Genomic DNA, 20,061 nt, shown 5'->3' on the forward strand with positions numbered 1-20,061 from the left:
AATAGAATAGCAAGAAATGGATCTAAAACAATGAAGCAAAACTCCCTGGGCAAGATATCTGAGAAATGCAGACAATGCCCATTCTTCTTAGGACTTAAATTAAAAAAAATATATACTTCTTTGATCAAAATATATAAAACAGAAGTCTTGTCATTCTAACGCTGTTATCGTTGATCTGAAACAGTCTGTGTCTGAGTAGGCTATTTAAAAATTTTTCTTCTTAATTATTTTGTTTTTATTTTAATAGACTGTGTAGCTTGAAGGACAGCTTATTTTGGCCTAAGATGATTATCCAGCACAAGAAAGCAACTTGTCCTATATGAGGTATTTGGAATGTTGTTAGTCCTTGAAGTACCAACTGAATAAAAAACCAAGGAGAGATTGCCACGAAAACCCATGGGTTTTAAACAAAATTTCTACATGCCTCACCAGCTGCTGCTGTGGTTTCAGAGTTTTGCATTTATTGACAATGCAGGAAATTTATGTGTTTCAATATGGTATATCAGGATCACTCCTGTGCACAGCATCTTCTGGATAGAGACAGGGAAATAGCTGAAATTGACCTTATGCCCTGAATTTCACTGAATGCTTTTGTGTTACATTCAGTATTTTTTTCCTCTGTGAGAATGTAGCTCAGTATGATTTCACCCCATGTATTGATTTCCTGTGAGATAAAATATTTTTAACAGCGCTTTATCCCAAATATATTTTAATTAATATAAATGTAAGAGAAGAAAAAATTTGGAACAGGTTCTACATTTTGGTCACAATTAAGAAGCATGTTTTTTATAAACTTGAACCAAAGCCAGTGAGGCATGATTAAGACTGGCAGCTTGGCCTGAACGATTGACAGTTTTGCATGAAGAGCAACTGAGTAAAAGCTGAGTATAGGTCACTAAAGCTGCTAAGCAGATGTATCTAGCTGCATATCTTGCACAGGTTATGTACCATTTTGTCTTCCTGAAATCACTGGTGATAAATGAAAACAGCAACCACAACTAATTAAGGAACACTGGTTTCTATACAGAACAACAGGAACTGTGTCTTTTTTGTTGTACCTATGTGCTATTTATTTCTGCCAGTACCCCATGTGCTTCTGTTAAGTTTAAAATTCCTGAGAGTTTAAATGAAAATGTGGCCAAAATTTCCAACATTCACTATTCAGTGTACATAATCATAAAGCATTATTAGTTAAATAGTAATTCTTAATTCTTAGTATTCCAATTACTTCAGTTTTTACCAAAGAATAACAGTCAGCATTGAAAATCCTGAGGAAAGGACCAAATTTTAAATCTGGGGTGACATGCTGCTACGTCACAAGGATTCCCAGCAATCTATTCTAAACAAGAACAGGCTCTACCTTCTGTATCCTGTGTCTGTTAAACCCCATTGCGAACATGAAGATTCCATTGGAGTTTGAGAGCAGAAATGACTGCTTGAATTCTTGCCTTTGGTTTCAAAACATAAAATTACATAGATTTCCTTCATAGCTGTATGTTTCTTCATTAACATCCCATTGTATACTTTGAAAATCACTCAGAGAAAATGTTTTGCTACACTTCGGGAGAGCTATATTGTGCTTAGTTGCCAACAATAACAACAATTCCACAAGGTTTTTTCTGTTTTATTATCACATCAAGAAGTGTGACAGCTCCAGCCTAACAGCCAAATAGAGGTAAATCTAGGGGCAACATTTTTGCTGCAATGTGTGAATCACTTCTGCAACATCCTTATTTTGAGGAATCTCTGCCTTATGTGTTTACTGCTCACTTTCTTCCCCTATCTAACACCTGACATAACTTAGTAAAATATGTGTAGTTTAGGTGATTGACAACTAGGTCAGTTAATTTTTCCTATGCAAAACTCTGTCACCTAAGCAGAAGTGCAAGAATAGAGACAGTTCTTACGGAAAGCTTAAGAGTCTGAGTAAATGTCACAACTTTCTTTGTAGACATGCAATTAGTCACAGACTCACAGAATCATAGAATAAGGTAAGTTGGAAGAGACCCACAAGGATCACTGATTCCAGCTCCTTACCCTGCACAGTACCAGTGCCTGAGAGCATTGTCCAAATACCTTTTGAGCTCTGACAGGTTGGTGCTGTGACCACTTCCCTAGGGAGCCTGTTCCAGTGCCCAACCAGCCTCTGGGGAAAGAACCTTTTTCTAATATCCAGCCTAAACCTCTCATGACACAACTTCAGGCCATTTCATCATGTCCTGATCACCAAGGGGATGAGATCAGTGCTGGCCCCAGTATGGAGCAGAGCAGGACAATCCCCTCCCTTACCCAGCTGAAGATGCTGGGCCTGATGCACTCCAGGACATGGGTGGGTCTTCTATTTTTCTCTTTTCTGACATTTCATAGATGGCAGGTAGTTGAATCTTTTTTGCAATCCTGACATGCATCCATTTGCTAAATTAATTGCTACTGAGGCTATGTCTATTCTGCAATCCAAGGGTGACTACTCATGAATCAAACATATTTAACTTACCTTTTAGAGGAAAAAGGAATGGCAAGCATGACATCAATCTTTAATGGTGCTTCAAGGATAGCCCTGAAAATTATGTACTTGAAGTCAGACTTAAGACCACTGACATTTGTTTCCAGGAAGCTGACAAAAAAAAGAGGCAATGATCACTGGGATCAGTATGACATACTTGGAAATAAGGTATTACTATTTAGCTGGGAATCATCACTAGTATAGCCACTAGATTTATTGGAATAAATCTCCTAAAACATGGGGATAAGCATGAGCTGGCTAATACTCTATAGTTGAACTTTCAGATAAGCTTTCAGTCTTGCTCCTTGTCAAAGGTTGGTTCCAAAGGTGTTGCAAGACAGGAGAGGAAACAAGCCCAGGAAATAAAAATATATTAAAACCAGAAAATAAAATGTAGAAACAAATGAGTATTTTTGTTAATGGAGAGGATGCCACAAGGTTGTTACTAACATATATGCATATGGTTAAATAACCAGGAAAAGAAGACAATGAGGTAGGTGATAGAACTTGCCAACAATATTAGAGACAGGGAAAAGATCTGACAGAAAAAGAAAAACATTTCTAGGGTGTTTTATCTTGAAAACAATATGACCAAAGGGGTACAGATACAGCTAATAAAATTACAAATATGGGATAAGTCCTACAAATTCCTTGAGAAGGAAGTTTGATAATAGTCCAAATGGGGACATATTCTTTTCTCAGCCTTCCAATAAACATACTAAAGTTTTGTCTGCAAAAGCAAGGTCCTCATGTGCAGATTCAGTCAAAATTGTAGATAAATGTCTCCCTCTCCTTAGGCAAGGGAGACAGAAATAAATGTTAGGATTTCATTCACCTGATTAAGTACATGAAAGAAGAGTGCTGCAATTATCATGGGGAGTGCTACAAGGCTCTCTGTAACTTCCCTCAATGGAAAGCTGCAATATCATGGAGTAACCCTGGCAAAGTACATTTGTGGGTACTAGCTGCGTCAGTAGTTCTCCCCAGCAGCTGGCTGGGGATCCTGCCCTGTACTTGCAAAGAGCAATGATGTACATGTGCTTTGGGTGACTGCCTTCTAGCTGGTCTGAGACAAGTTTGTCATTGTTGATTTATCCAAATAGATGTGGGACTTGACAACTTGACTGTTGTCAAGTTCCACATCTCAACTTACACCCCCTGAATTCAAAAAGTGAATCCAGTAAGACTGGAAAGACTTAATGAGTGAGAAAGAGGGTTAAATGCCTAGTAATACCATGGAGAAATATAAACTCAGGGCTGGGGAAACTGTTTCTGGGACATTTTATATCAGTATGTGACTTTAACATTTTCTACTGTACTCCAATAATGTAGAATAATTGAATCTCTCTCCTGTTGAACAATATCTACAAAAAATGGCAAAATGCAAGTGTTTCTCTGTACACATGGGCCATCTGTAAGTCATATCATCTTTTTCCTTTCTGAATATTGCATACTCTACTAAGAAGGACTAAGAGCTCTATCTTTTGCTTTTGGCTTTCCTTAGAGCAAGCCAGACATCTCATGGAGCTATCAGCAGGGTTTATTTTTCCTGGCTTGGATGCAAACCTCCAGTTATTAATATCAGAATGAGCTCTGCTAGCTGACAATTTAAGATAAAGTAAATTGGAAGTGACATAAAGGAGTGTGTGGGTGTTAATGTGCGTCACTGACGTTCTTTTCTGACATCCTGAAAGGTCTCAGCTGTATGGCCGACACCAGCAACCTTTACCAGTGAACCTGTGCTGTTAGAGGGTAGGCACTCTCATTGATTTGTAAAAGTGACAGATGCTGTATGTGGTTGTAAATTAGCCATGTGAAACCAGTCTCCAGAGATTTCCAAGAGCATTTTTTCCTTTGCAGTGATTTGTGTTCTTCCATTTGCCAAGCTGCATGAAGCAAAGCACTTAACTCTTTCACCAGTTATCTTATTGTACTTCACTTTTCTTCTGAGTTTGGGTTGATTTTATTTTTCCTTCTCCTGCCTTCCTCCAGTTATCATGATTCATAAGGCTAAATTTCTGCTCAGCTGGTTTTTGAGATGCTTTTCCTTTTCTTATCACAGTGTTTCTGAAAATGGTTAACAAAGTCATATCAGGATAAGCTGAAATGCCTTTGAAACTATTAAACTCTTATTTACAAATATATGCATGCATGCATAAATATGTTCGGTAATTTTTACATGTAACAGAAAGTCTGTTTTGGTGAAGACTTAAGTGAAGGCTTTGTTAAGCAGAGACTGCAGCCCCTGCTCACACTTGCAGACACATAGTGTGTGCATTTCCATGTATCTTCATTGCTTACACAGAAACCCAGCTGTGAGAGAGTTGCACAACTTGTGACAAGGCCAAGTCAGCTTACACAGCAACAATTGCATCATCAAAAGGATGATAGCAGGGAATAAAGGCTTCTTTAGCCTCAGTCCCATGATTTGCTTTAGTTTGGTAACAGGTATCTACCATGATTGCCTGAAATTAAGACTTACAGGTGGCCTGGAACAGCTATAGGGTGCCACCAGGCATGCATTCGTTATAGTACACAATCTGCCTTCTCTGTTTAGTCTGTTTTTTTTCCATGGAATTCCAATCATGCCTTTGTAATGCTGATTTTAGATATGAACATGCATTGTAATTAATGTACTACAAAAATCAGAAGATGAGACAAATAATCAACCTTCTAATAATCCAATTTAGGGCATCTAAGCAGTTATGAGAAGTATATATGTGCCACTGTCGCAAAACTAAACGCTACTACAAAACTGAACACAAAGCAAAACAAAAACATGTCAAGACAAATTATTCCCCGGACTAAATGTCACCAGCTGTAAAAAAGCACCATGACAAAATGTGGAGGTTAAAGGTCATGACCCTTTAAAACTACTATTTTAACTCCTTATCCTAAATCACTTCCAATTATGTATGGTAAGGTCTTTGATTTTTAAGTAGAAAATACTTTTTCTGAAAACTTCAAGCTGAGCTTTCATCATGGATACAGAGGTGAAAGGTTCAAAGTTTTAGCTGCTAAACCACCAAATATCAGCTCTCTCTTCTATTTTCTCTCCCTTTGAAGTTATTAGCAACAGTTACTTCTAGAGAGTATTCACTCCATGGGCAGGCTTGTGCAGCAGTCATGGTAGACTCTCTGTCTTCTAGGCTTTTTATGCTTCTGCTAGTTCCTACTCACATTATTCTTTTGAGCTTTAGCTAAATATATATAGGCACAGCTTTAAAACAGAGATGGTCCTTAAAACTGACTTTGGAGCAGATAGAGGGGGAAGTGTACTTGTAATTTATGAACTTTTTTCCTGTGCAACTGCCATGTGATTATTTTTAAATCTTGCTGTGCTGAGATCATACTCTAGAGCCTGTCCAGACCACCTCAATGCTATCACATGTGAGTCCAACACACATGTTGCTGAGGCAAGATCTCTTCCTGAGAGAAAGTGGAATGATTGCAAGAATTACAGGACTCTTTATAGGGAAAATTTACTACTAAGTTACAGTGCCATGGTCTTCACAGTGGAAACCAATGTCTCATCAAACTGCCACATCTCAGGTCACAGCGTAAATGTTTTATTGTGTCCAGAACTGCTGTTTGGAGTAGTTTTGGAAGGCTAGGGTAAAACTCTGTAAGGGGATGAAAAGGGTTCAAGGTTTTTAATTTATGTGGGTTTTGGATTTTCCCCCTAATAGACCCTAAATATATTATAATTTTTCATTTTAAATCTATTTCTTGGTCAATCATTCTCAAGTTACTTGTTTCCACCCTTTAGTGAAGTCCAAAATTGAGTGTTACTATGGAAACTGCCACAGATGTAACAGCTGCAATTCACAAGAAAGAAAAAGATGAAAATGGATAAGCAGTGTCACTTGCATTATGCAAAATTATATAACTATGTATGAATTGCATCCTGTGTATAAGGTTCTTTGTGAAACCAAAATGTTAGAAATGTCCTCCTAGCCTTAGAGGAAATTATTTCCAAGTAGGTAAATTAATTGCTTTCAAAATTCCTATATTAAAAAAATAAAGGAACTATTTATAATCTTTCTTTCTAAATTCCATCTGTTTTGCTTACAAGAAATAGTATATTTTTTAGTTTTTAGCTTGTAATCTGATTTTGTAGATTTTCCCTTCATTTGTTAGCAAACAGAAAACTTGATCCCAGATTTCTTTCGGTTGAAAGCTTTTTTAAGTGCAACAGACAAGCCAGCAGTGTTTTTATATTTTAAGGTATTTTCCTAAACTCTCTTGGATATATCTGTGTATTCAGCAAAAGAAAACAGGTCTATGAAAACTCAAAACAATAGGAATAGTGTAGTAAACAAAAGCTGTGAAGGCATGTATGCAGACTGTTTCTCTGATCAGCTACAATATTTTTACATCCCCATAAATTGCCTTATTTCTCATGATAACTTTTGCAGACATGGCCTGGAGAACCTTAAAGAGGGGAGGGAGAACCAGGCCTTTTGTCTAGTGCTCAGCCGCCATCAATTATTTAGGAGCAAAATTATGTGACATTTTTCTTTCAATTATGCTGTTTAACAAGGCTTGGGAGTTAATACTGACCAGGAGATGTTTTATCCAAGATATGCTGTAAAATGCTCTGCTCTCTGTAGAATATATCTCCCTTGGCTATCAATTAATGACTGCAGCCATGCAGCCACACTAAACTGACTAATCTCATTTGACTGGATCTGAAAGCACCTCTGTGTTTTTTAAGAGTGGTTTTTTTTTTTCTCTTTTCTGAGTATTTTGAGAACTGTTTGTGCTGGACACACAGTAATAACAATTTGTCAAATCTGTCAGAAGTCTTGACTACTAAAAACAGTTCTTCAAAGAGAGAAGTGTGTAAAAAACAGAAGGCATGCTGCTTTATTATTACTGTGGGGACTGTGTGATCTTGTGCCTGACAAAGATCTGTTTAAGATGTAAGGCTGGCGCTGTGAGTCTGTATCCAACACTACCTTTACTGTCATCCAGCAGTTTAGTCTTCACCCTGGAAACTCACTCTTGCCTTCTGCCCTTGGCTTCACAGTTCAGCACAAGTGACTGAGCACATTCCCAAGCTGTGCATTTTACACAATCTGAATAGTAAGCAAACACTTAAATATTATGACATCCATTGAGGCATGCATCAGATATGAAGAGGAAATTCTTAACAAGTAAATTTTTTAAAAAGTCTTATTTCCACATGAAGCTCTGCCTGGCACCACAGCTTCTGAAATAGTGTAGTGACTCACTCACTGGAAAACTCAGGGCAAACATGAATGCAAATACAATTTCTGAATTTGTCAACCACCTGTCCCCTTTATAGCTCAATTATTTGATATTTTCAAACTTGATCATAGATTATGGGAGATAAATTTGAGAAATAAGGTAATTTCTTCTCTTCAAAACTTATTTGCTTTTGTGTTCAACTGTTGTTGCAAACAACATCACTATACTTATCTGACAGGCTTTCCTGTCTTTTCTTCAATCCCAGAAGCAGAGCATGCAGCATTAGGAGTTCCAGAGCTGTCCACTCGCGTGTCATTGCCTACTGTACACTTGAGTACAGATTTCAGATCAGCACTGAAAAATCAATCCTGACATCATCAACATAGTATTTCTTGATGTTCTGAAAGAATATATAGCTGCAATTCTGTTCAAAACATTTGTCTTTTGTAGATAATTTTCCAGTCTCTTCAAAAAGACTTCAGAAAATCTTTAATCTCTATTATATAGAGATTTTTCCCTGTTCTTGTAATTTAGGGTCCTTAATAGCCAAATTGATTGCTTTAAAATTCTGCTTTACCTTTGAGTCATGATACTTTATACATATTGGTTAAATTCTAGATTAAGTGTCAAAGTGGAGGAACTGGACAGAATAATGTGATTCAGCAAAGCCAGAGAAATTTAATTTTATAAAAATTTTGTGTCGTATCTTCAGAACGATTCCAAGTTATTTAGAGCATTAACTACAACATACATTGAGACTTCAGGGAGGGCTGCCGCTGTGACCTGCCGCTGTGCTCCCTCTGAAGCCCTCTGGCTTCGCCTGCCCGGCAGAGGCACGGTCAGCAGTGGGGGACACTTCCCTGTTTCTCGTGGCAGATTTGGGGAGCAGCTAAGACAGAGCGCTTCGCTGTCTGCCTTGTATGGAGGAGAGGCAGCGTCCGAGAAGGTAATGAGGGAGTCGACTCATGGCCAGGAAAAGTCTCAGTTTTATTGTAAGCTCCAGGGAGCTCTGAGTTCCATGTCCCAGCGGCTGAAAGTGACTCACATGGCTTTCCTAATCACCTTAAGTACCGGGGCGGAGACAAGGGGGAAGGACGCCCAACGCCCAATGGGGGAGTTCGGGGGAGTGGAAGGCAGAGGGACAGACAGAAAAACAAACCAATGGGGGAAGGTTAAGGGAGGGACCCCTGGCCTTTGTCCACTCACTCGATGCCCAAGGTGGAAAAATTTGGGAGGGTGGGATTAGGAGCTGCGTGATGGACAAGGCACCAGGGAGGGGTAGCATTGGAGGAAGGGCAGGAGAGCTCAGGGTGGAACCACTGGGGGAAAATGGGGGGTGAAGGGGCAAACCATTACAGAACTGTTACAAAGATATAAAAACACAATACAACAGAGGGCTGTTTAATGGAGCTATTCATACAGCATTTGGAGAGTCCCACATCAGGAATTTGTGTATGTTGTTTACTTTGGTGCTTCCTCATGGACAGCATCCTGCCTCCTGTTCTTCAGGTAGAGAGGCATTAAGTGCAAACTTGCTCAGTCTGTGTAGTCAGTTAAAACTGACTGTTGTTACTTCAGATCCACATCTTGTAGAGGAGGCAACATAGAGCTTGCAGCGAAGGGAGGAGACAGCCAGGAAAATGGCTTTCAGACGCATTTTTGCTGGTCCAGGAGAGGTGTTCAGCATATCTATGGTAGTGGTAGGATCATGCCTGCCTCCCAATAGACTCTACGCAGCGCTATGTGCTCTGATGTCTAGCAGAGGCAGCATGGCCCTTCCTGCTTGCTGTCTGACTCTAAGCAGGCCCTTTTCACTTGAGCTTGCCTGCCACAAAGAACTTCACAATCCTTCTAGAAAGTTTAGGGTTAGGATTCTTTCCTTGCATTTTGACACTTTAATCCCTCAGGAAAGGGACCACCAACATGGAATGAGGATTTTGCTTTAAGACCCGCAGCATTCCTCTCCTTTGTGATACACAACAAAAGTTCTCATCTGAGAAACAAGAGGAAACAACCATTTTTACCAAGACTTACCTCCGGAAAGCAAAATCCTTAGCAATGAAAGCTGGGCTCGATTTTCTCTTGTCCAATTAAAATCATAGTATTTCCCTATTTTTCTCCAACATGAGGAACTTCTCAGCAGCTCATGCTCTGGCAGATTATCTATCAGCAGACAAGGCTCTGCGAAATCATCCCACTTTGTTTACAAATAAGCCATACATTAATTTTCCCTTGGAGTACCAGGACTACTATTTCCTTTCTTTAAGAAACACTGATTTTTATTTTTTCAGAAGTGCAGCAAATTAGAAATACATAAGAGCATTGCTACAGCCAGCTGGTCTAGATAATTATAATTTCTTCATTTTTACTGTTATCTTCCTTCAAGATAGAGATTTAAAAAGTGGACACAATTCCTCTTAAGTGTCTCATGAGAACTACAGAGCATGACATTTCACACAGAAGTGGCTTGAAAACATTTGTGTGATTCAATGTGAAAAATTTCTATTATTTCAGAGGAATTTTATGGAAGAGTGAAATCTCAGGTACATGAAATAACCAAAAAAAGGTAATGGAAATTTTTTCCCCAGTAAATTTTTCACATAAAAATATCCTCATTCTTTTAAAAGTCTCAGCCAAAAGCAAAATGTAATAAAGACAGAAATAAATCCATGTGTAACAATCATGGTTTTAGGTATTTATCTTACTTTTCATTTATGAATTGTTGAACTATTCCATTTTGTAATAAATGGTGAATAATTGATCTATCTCCATGCTTCCAGCAATTTGACCCCATTCTGTGTACTTGCTATTTTATTTTATCTTCAAAGAAAAACCAGCAAAGAATTGATTGACATACTTCAGCTACAGCTATGCAGTTTAATCTAGGATGGATTTCAGAGACCACACACTTTTTTATTTTGAAAGACTGTTGTCTCTATTTGAAAAATAACATATATTACTGTACAGGTGCCTTTTTCCATTGAGACCATTCTTTTCTCCATCATTACCATTTATGAGGGGGAAAGCACTCTTCAGCACCTGCAAAATTTGCATATCTTCACACACATAACAAGAAATACTTATGCTGTCTCACAAGGTGCGACAGGAAAAATGGAACTTTACACGGGGAGCTCAGGTGAGCTGCACATCCATATCCTATGAAATAGACTAAAATTAATACATTAAAATAGAAAACAGTGTCTATTTATTTTAATGATGCTAGCCTTTGGATAACCTCACTTCTTATTAAAACTCTCTTACTCTCCTTTGTAAAAAGGATAAACTGCAAATGTTACTAAAAGTTGTTGCCAAAACCGCATTACTATTGAAACAAATAAAATAATTTCTACATACACAAAATAAACATGAAATGATGGAATACATAAGGTCATCAGAAATATTATCAAAATAAATTTACTATAAACGCAGGAATATTGGAATCCAAAATTAAGAGCAATGCTTTGATTTTCAACAGGTCTACACTTTATAATACCACCCATTCTTTGGTCACCCTCTAGACTTTATCTCAGTAAATTAAACTCCAAAAATAAAAATAAATTTAAACAAAACAAATAAACTGTCTTATACAATAAAGAAAGTCAAGTGAGTGAAGAGGATGACATTCAACTGGGAAACACGTATGACACAACACAACCTAAAGACCATAAGTGGGGAAAAAACAGAGTAATACAATATAATTGTGGAATAATGGAGATTAATTGTGGAAAAGAGAGCAACTGTAAAAATAATATATGAATTATTGATGAGAGAATTAATATTCAGAAGCAAAGTCAGAATCATATCTGACCTCTAATATAATTTGATGCCCTACTTAGTGTCATATGAGGTGTTTTCTCAAGAGAATAGCTCCATGACTCTCCAGAGTCTTTGTAAAGCTAACCATTCTTGAAAACACATTACCATGTAACAGATACTCCAGCAAATATCTGGCTTCAAAAGAAATTAAATAAATATTAGAAGGCTTGTTTTTTCAAGGCAATACTCTGTCTCTTTCAATCACAAGGCTAACTATTACTACATCCTTTAGATTACAGTATTGTCTTCAAAAAGCTACTGCCTTGGTTTAGATGTTGAAATAATCTAACTGCAAAAAATTGCCTTGAATTAATCTAATCTTTAACAAAACAAATCATGACATAAATTCAAATTTCCTTTAAGGAATTGTTCTATATTTTTTCTGCAAAAATAATTAACTGTATTAGTATGTAGCATTTCCTGATGTAAAATTACATAATTTAACAGAAATGTGCATTTTTTGTTTATTGATCAGAAGCCTAATTTAGTCATTGGAAACCTATCTCCAAAGCAGAGTTAGTATTAGAACCTTATCAACATTAGTTTTGAAGTATTTCTTAAATATAAAGCCACTAAATTTTAATCTATTTAATAATTGTTTCACATATAGAACTTACTGTGAATTCGAAGTAAGAATTACTGCTTGTTTATAATGAAAATTATAAACAATAATTGTCTTATAGATAAAAATTGTCATATAGACAATAGTCTTATAGATAAAAAAAACCCACAAAGGAACTATCTGCTTGTTTGCAGTGTTGTGAAGCTTTTTACCTGTATTTGTCAACAGTTGTGATTCATGGCAGACAGCAGAAAGGATGCATGAATACTGTATTATTGTGGGCTGAGAACAGATTATGGTATTTAGATAGCTTTTATCCAGTCCAGTCACACACTTGTAACACTGTATAGATCAGTGCTCGGTTTAGGACATTGTAAAGGTCCTATGCCAGACTCTGAGAAATCTCTGGACATAAGAAGCTGTTCCTATATAATGGAATAATTATGAAGGTGACAGGTAATTTGCACTTGGGTTCAATCCACCCTTCACAAAAAAAATAGGGTTAGTACCTATTATACCTATGGGTAGGTTAGTACCTACCTATTTATATTTCCATTAAGAAGGGAAGGGACAATTTCTTTGTAAAATACAAATTTCCTCTCTCTTTTTTCCTCTGAATTTTTTCCCTGTTCTGCTTACAGAAGTTCAGCACCTCAATCATGATGGATACTCTAGTGCAGGGACACTGGTCCCCCTAGCCAGGCACACAGCCTCCTGACAGCAAGGCCATGAAGCAGTGCATGCCAGCCTTTCCAATGCTGCTGAAGCTGGAGGAAGGAGCACACACAGCAGGGATGACCCAGAGCCTTTCAGGAAGGTTCCAGTGAATTTCATGTCAGAGCTGTTTGGAACATCCTTTGAATGCAATCTTTTTCTCATTTTCCTTACATATGACTAAAATTCAGCATTTTTCAGCACCACAAAATTGGTCCAGGACCTGAATGTAACTAGCATGTCCAAAACACCCAGAAAACTGGAAGATGACACAATCTGCATCTCATCTACAGAAAACCATGTTACAAGGCCAGAAATTTTCAACATCTGGCTCAGTAAAAATGCTGTCCATAGGTCAGTCTCAATGTTTTTAACAGTTTTCTGGGATAAATTTTGGTAGGAAGTATATTTCAACATTTTAACCTTATTTGAATTTATTTGAAGTGCTAGTGTGTGTTGGTTTGAAAGTAAACCAGTGGGAGAAATTAACCCCACACAAATACCTTGCAAGAGATTTCCAGTCAGAGTTACATTTTATTTGAAAGATTACAATAAATGCAATAATACATAAAAACTTGTTTAAATCCAGAAAATCAGAGTACAACCTGGCCTCTGATAGTCAGGGTGGTGGTCACAATCCAATTAAACAATGGTTGCAGTGCTGCTGAAGAGATGTTCACATTATTTTCAAAAGTAGTGGTCCTGTGGAAGTTCAGGTCCTACTCTGGATGTCCAGTGGTGGTGGTGTTCAAGTTCCCAAACCCCAGGATGATATACCTTCAAAATCCAGGCAAGAATGTTCAGTACCTCCCTCGAGGCATGGAGTTTCACAATGGGATGATGCAGTCCTGTGAGTCATAAGATGTTTTTGGAGTCCTTGACAGCCATTGCAGGTGTCTATTCTGCTGGTGCCACTGAGGTCATCATGGACCATTAGCAGAGACGACCCCCTCAGGATGGGTGGGACTGTGTTGCTGCTTCCCCAGAGGGAGCTATCAGGGCTGAGTCGTCGGTGTGAAGGAAAAGAAACGTTACCCTGCCTCACAGGATTGTCTCTTTTCCCTTATCTCATTTAACACCCAACTCATAGCCTGAGGGGCAGGGTGTGCACTGGACAGCTGCTGCAAACGACCCACTATTAACAGTGTGCCAGGAATAATGTAGATGGGTGCTGAATATATAGTTTGGTTACATCTTTGACGTTCTTTCTCTTGTAACCATAACACAGTGCTACCACATTTGAAGGGAAATAGGAAGGGTTTTCTTAAACTCAGTCACTACTCTTGGTATAGAGAATACAATGTTTGTCGAGGTGCATAGTGTTGATTGTTATAGCTTGTCTTTGTAGAAGTTGTATTATAATAAATTGTGTATAATATTTTGCCTCACGTTCTGACATTTTATTTATACAATATAATCACATTTAAGTGACCATCATCATACTATTACTATACAGCAAACAAAGAATTAATTTTCCTAAAAGCTTTCTTTCTGACCTGTCAGACCTCCACAAAAGCATGACAAATATGTATCTGGCATTATTACTTTTTTCACCTAGAAAAGTCACAAAGTTGTTCTGGGAACCTTTTAAGCATTTAGAAGTCATCTCCCATCTGTATATTTGCCAGCACAGCACAAGGACTTATTTTCAATTTGCAGTTTTGCCGGGGAAGTGTTTTGATTCTTGATTTAGACTGTGGTCTCCCACAGGTCCCAGGGTTTCTGGCTGAAAGATAAAGCTTCATGCTTTATGTTTTCTTGCAGCAGAGCAGTGTTACACACCACACACTGTGCTCCAGTCCATAGGTTTCTGAAAACAAGACCGCTCAGTACTTATTTTGTTGGTCTTCTGGCACTGGAGCACAGTTTCCTGAGGGAAGAGGCCAAGCTATATACATTTCAGCTTCTCTTTGTTGCACAAACTACGTAGCACTCCCAGGGAATACTTACAGTGGTGTGAGGTAATGGACTGGAGTTTTTATATACAACTATCTGGATATTTGGCACTGGGTACTACAGGCTGGAACATAAATCCATGCTGGCATTCAAACAAATCCTGTGTTCTCCGAATAACCTATCCAGTACTGGATGCAAAATTAAATAAATCTCCTCAAACATCAGTTATCATGAGGGACTGCAACTACCCTAACATCTGCTGAAGAAGCAGCACAGTGAATCGCAAACAGTCCAGGAGTTTCCTGGAAAGCATTGACAGCTTCCTGACACAGGCAGTGGAGGATCCTACAAGAAACTTACACAAACAAAGAGGGAAAGCCTTGCTGTAGATATTGATGGTTGGGGGCAGCCTTGCTGTAGAGACCATGAGATTGTGGATTGCTTGACGCTAAACAGCTGACTTCAGTCTCTTCAGGGATCTTCTTGGAAGAACCACAAGTGAACAGGCCCTGCAGGGAGAAGGTTCCAAGAGAGTTGGTCGATATTCACGGATCATTTCCTCCAGGCTCAAGAACAATGCATCCCAGTGAGCAAGAAACTGGAAAAAGAAGGCAAGATACACACATAGATAAATCAAGAACATCTGTCATTACTCAGGTTTGAGCAGAAAATACATAGGAAATGGAAGCAATGTCAGGCCACTTTGAATAAATATAGACAGGTTGCCAGAGTAAATATAAATGAGATGAGGAAGTTGAAGGCCCATCTGGAATTAAATCTGGGCAAAGATGTCAAGGACAACAATACAAGTGTCTTCAAATGCATCAATAACCAAAGGAAAACTAAGGATAATTTGGGCCCATTACTAAATGAAGTGGAGACCTGGTAACAGAGGACATAGAGAAGGCAGAGTTACTGAATGACGCTTTTGTTTTGGTCTTCACTGGCAAGACCAGCCTGCAGGGGTCTCTGATCCAGGAGACCAGGGTAAAGGAATGCTGGAAGAGTTTTCCTTGGTCAAGAAGGATTGGGTTGGAGATCACGTAAGCAAACTTGACATCTACAAGTCCTATGTGCATGATGCACATAGGAGTGCTGAGACAGCTGGTGGACATCATAGCTATACTTCCTTTTCTTTGAAAGGTCATGGAGATCAGGACTAGTGCCCGAGGACTGAAGAAAGCAAATGTCACCCTAGTCTTCAAACAGGGCAAGAAGGAGGATGCAGGGAGCTATCATCCAGTCAGCCTCCCCTCAGTCCCTGGAAAGGTGATGGAGCACCTTATTCTGGAGGGCACCTCTATCCACAGGGAAGAAAAGAAGGTGATCAGGTGTAGTCAGCATGGATTCATTAAAGGTGAGTCATGCTTGACCAACCTGATTGCCTTCCATGATGAAACAACTACGTGGATGGATGAGGGGAGAGCAGCAGATCTTGTCTAACCTCGACTTTAAGGCTTTTGACACTGTCTTGAACAATGTCCTCACAGGCAAACTCAGGAAGAGTGGATGAATGGACAGTGAGGCAGATTGAGAACTGGCTGAACAGCAGATCCCAGAGTCACAATCAGTGGCACAGGCTCTGGTTGGAGGCCTGTCTGTGGTGGTGTCTCCCAAGGCTCAGCAGTGGGCCCAGTCTTGCTTAACTTATGCATCCATTCAATGACTTGGATGAAGGGGCAGAGGCCTCCTCAGCAATTTCACTGACAACAAAAGCTGGGAGGAGTGGCTGATACCCCAGAGGGCTGTGCAGCCCTTCAGAAGCACCTCAACAGCCTGGAGAGCTGGGCACAGAGGAACCTTCTGAAATTCAGCAAAGGCAAATGCAGGATTCTACACCTGGGGAGGAGCAACCCCAGGCACCAGCACAGGCTGGGGGTGACCTGCTGGGAAGCAGCTCTGCGGAGAAAAGCTGGGGGTCCTAGTGGGCCAGAAGCTTTCCATGAGCCAACAGTGCCCTGGTGGCTGGGCCAGTGGTATCCTGTGTATGGTATTAGGAAGTGAATTACCAGGAGGTCAAAGGAGACCCTGCCCCTCTGCTCAGCCCTAAGTGAAGCCTCCCCTGGAATGCTGTGTCCAGTGAAGGACTTCTCAGTTCATGAGGGACACAGAGTAGCTGGACTGGGTCCAGGTATGAATAACAAGATGATTAAGAGGCTGGACTATTTCTTTTATGAATGGAAAGGCTGAGGGAGCTGAGCCTGTTCAGCCTCAAGAAAAGACAACTAAGAGGAAACTTCATCAAGGTCTATGACTATCTGAAGGGAGGGTGTCAATTAAGATGAAGCCAGGCTCTGCTGAGTGGTGCCCAGCAATAGGACGAAAGACAGAAACTGATGCACAGGAAGATCCACTTGAACATGAGGAAGAATATTTTTACTGTGCAAGTGACCACACACAGAGACAGGGTTACCAGAGAATGTGTGGATTCTCCCTCAATGGAGATATTCCATACTTGTCTGGATGCAATCCCATGTCAGATGTCCTGGGATGACCCTTCTTGGACCAGATGACTCACTGTGGTCCTGTTCAACCTGACCTAATCTGTGATTCTGTGAAATTAGGAACCACTCTTTATTCTTTTCTGTGTAAAACCAATCAGAAATTAACATGGATGAAATTATATTTTATTTCTTAATAACTCTTTCACACTCAGATGTATCTTGAATACAGGCTATAGCCTGTCATATGTGGGAGGCATGGAACCACCACAGATAGGTCCAAGCAGACCAACCTGCTTACTGTTCATCTGGGAAAGTTATCCAAGCACTTACCTACCTGAAAGTACATATGTTAAGCCTCATTTAATAAAATGCACAATATGAAAATTATCACCCCATATTCTTTGCCATCTTTGAAAATATACAGTGATGACATAATAGAAGGAGGCCTAAAGTTTCTTTAAAAATACTAATTTGAAATTACAGATTTAGAGTTACAAACATAGAAATATTAAGCTAGCTCTTCTCTTTAGACCTAGAGATCTATTTTTTATGTGTCTTTTATTTTCCCTGCCCCCACACCACTGCTAGATTAGCTGAAATACATTTACTTTCCTTTCCTTCCCTTTGTTTTTCAGAGGCCTGCAAGGTTCTCTTTTTTGTGTGTCAGTTCTAACTATAATCCTGCAGTTTGAGTTTATCTTGGCCATAAAATGCAACAGTAATTTATATGCTCCCTTACCCCACGCTCCTCTGAGGCATGGCCAGCTGTCTAGCCAGCAGTTTAAAGAAAGAGCTGTAATGAGCACAAGTGTGCAGGGGGTAAGGGGAAAGCACACAGCCATGTTCTTTCTTCTTTGGCTGGTAGTGGTGATGTCTAAATGGCATTACAGCAAGCTGTCAGCATAGAGAAATTCTCTGTGCAGGCACTGCACACCTCCTTCTGTGGATTTCTCATTCCTTTCTTTCATTCCTCAGTAAAAAACAGATTTAAAGGATGAGACAAAGCTGTTATGTGATATGAAATGTGAGTTATGAGTGTAAAGCCTTGCTTTCTCCTGCCTTTTCCCCCGTTATCAAGAGTAAGCTCTTTTAGAAGCCAGACAAAGCCAGATAGTGGTCTTGATGTACTTGACACAGGCTTTGATTTTTGCTTGCCTGAGCTCCAGTTTTTGGTGTAATACTGTTGTGACTATTTCTTCTATAGCTGTGCAGCATGCTTATTTAAAGTTTACCAACACTGTAGTGTTAGTGGAAAAAAGAAATTAAAAAAAAAATAGAATAGTATTTTGCCTGTAAGTCACTTCTGTCAAAGACATTTTTCTCTACTGTTGTCTCTAAAAGGTTGTCATATGCACATGTAAAGAAAAAAAGTCATATAACACACAGTCCATGTGTGTTGCATAAATCCTTCAAATAGTGTCAATACTTTCCCTAAAGTCCATTCAAAAATAGAAATTTAGAGTCTGATCTCTAGAAGTCCAGTGTGAATCCAGCTAAAAATCCCATGTCGTTGCACTAGGATCAGTAGAATTTGTTTAGCATTACAGTGATGCAACTGATGAAAACCTGGCTCAGTGCAACATTTCCACTTACATAGCAAAAGACTTTCTTCTCCTATAAACATTCTGTAAAATCAAACCACTGAATTTTTAACTGGAGTTTTGGACTCTTCAAAATACAAAATACTAGGAGAAAAATATGTTGTTGTGGTTTTTTTTCTTACTGTATAAATAATCTGTGAATGAGGATCTGATAAAATATGCTTTCACTGCAAAGTTCCAGATGTCCCTCAACTCCCACAAATATTGACAAGTTAGAGTTTAGCTATTCAGCACTGCAGGACAACAAACTAACTTCCTAGAAAGGCAGAGTCCCCAGAACTGCTGGAAGGACCTTACTTATGACAAAGGACAAGGCACAGGTAAATTCTTTCCTGTAGAGTGTTTTCAATTATTGTTCCCAGATAAAAGTGCCTTGAGAAAGGAAACTCCTCTTCAGTTGCTACACTCAACCTGTTCAAATCCATGGTATACAAAGGCTTTTAGAGTATCTGAATCAAAAATAATGAGCAACTAATCTAGGCTGATCTAAGATTCGTTAATCACAGGACTTATAAGTAGATAATGCATAAGTCTATATATATATTTTGAAGCAAAATTTAAAGTGAGATGCCATCTGGAAGGTGCTGTCTCTTTTAAATAAATCCTGGCTAATTATTTAAATACAATAAATCCTTCCCTCAAGGTGCAATTTGCACTATGATTCAATAAAAATAAACCTACAGAAGCACAGTCTCTTCTTTCATGCAGCCTATCAACAGGTTTGTTTGATCATAAAACAATGTCCTAGAAGGGTCAGAAATATAGGCAGGAAGCCACAAAATGAGAGTATTGTGAAAAAAGCAAGTTAAAGTGTTTGAGGGAAAATAAATTGAAACAGAAACCCAGGAGGAGGGAGGCATTTGCAGAACAGTGAAGGGAAAAAAGCTCAAGAAGACTAATAGGAAAGTCAAAATTAGCAAAGAACTTGTAACTAGAAAATTGGTGGCAAAAGAGATCAATACACTTTATGAAACTATACGAAAAAGCCATCATTTTTCATATACAAGAAGTGACAGTTCTCTGTATAGCAGTGGTGTGACTGAACTCAAACATCAATATTAATTTCTTGGCAACTCAGGTAAAACAGAAAGTTGCTAACATGTCAGAGAAAGCAGAGAACTTCCATAAATGAAGGATTAAGCAGCATGATCAAAAACACAGGTCCTGAGCTTTCATCTATTGAAATCAATTTCATTATTTTCACAGACTTAAAATGCAGCAAGATCAGCTAAATACTGCTGTGATTAACTGCAGGATGCAGGCACCAGGGAGACATCATAATTATTCAAGTCAAGGACTGACTATAAGTGA

The sequence above is a fragment of the Anomalospiza imberbis genome, chromosome Z (assembly GCF_031753505.1).
Source record: "Anomalospiza imberbis isolate Cuckoo-Finch-1a 21T00152 chromosome Z, ASM3175350v1, whole genome shotgun sequence".
Classification (NCBI taxonomy): domain Eukaryota; kingdom Metazoa; phylum Chordata; class Aves; order Passeriformes; family Viduidae; genus Anomalospiza; species Anomalospiza imberbis.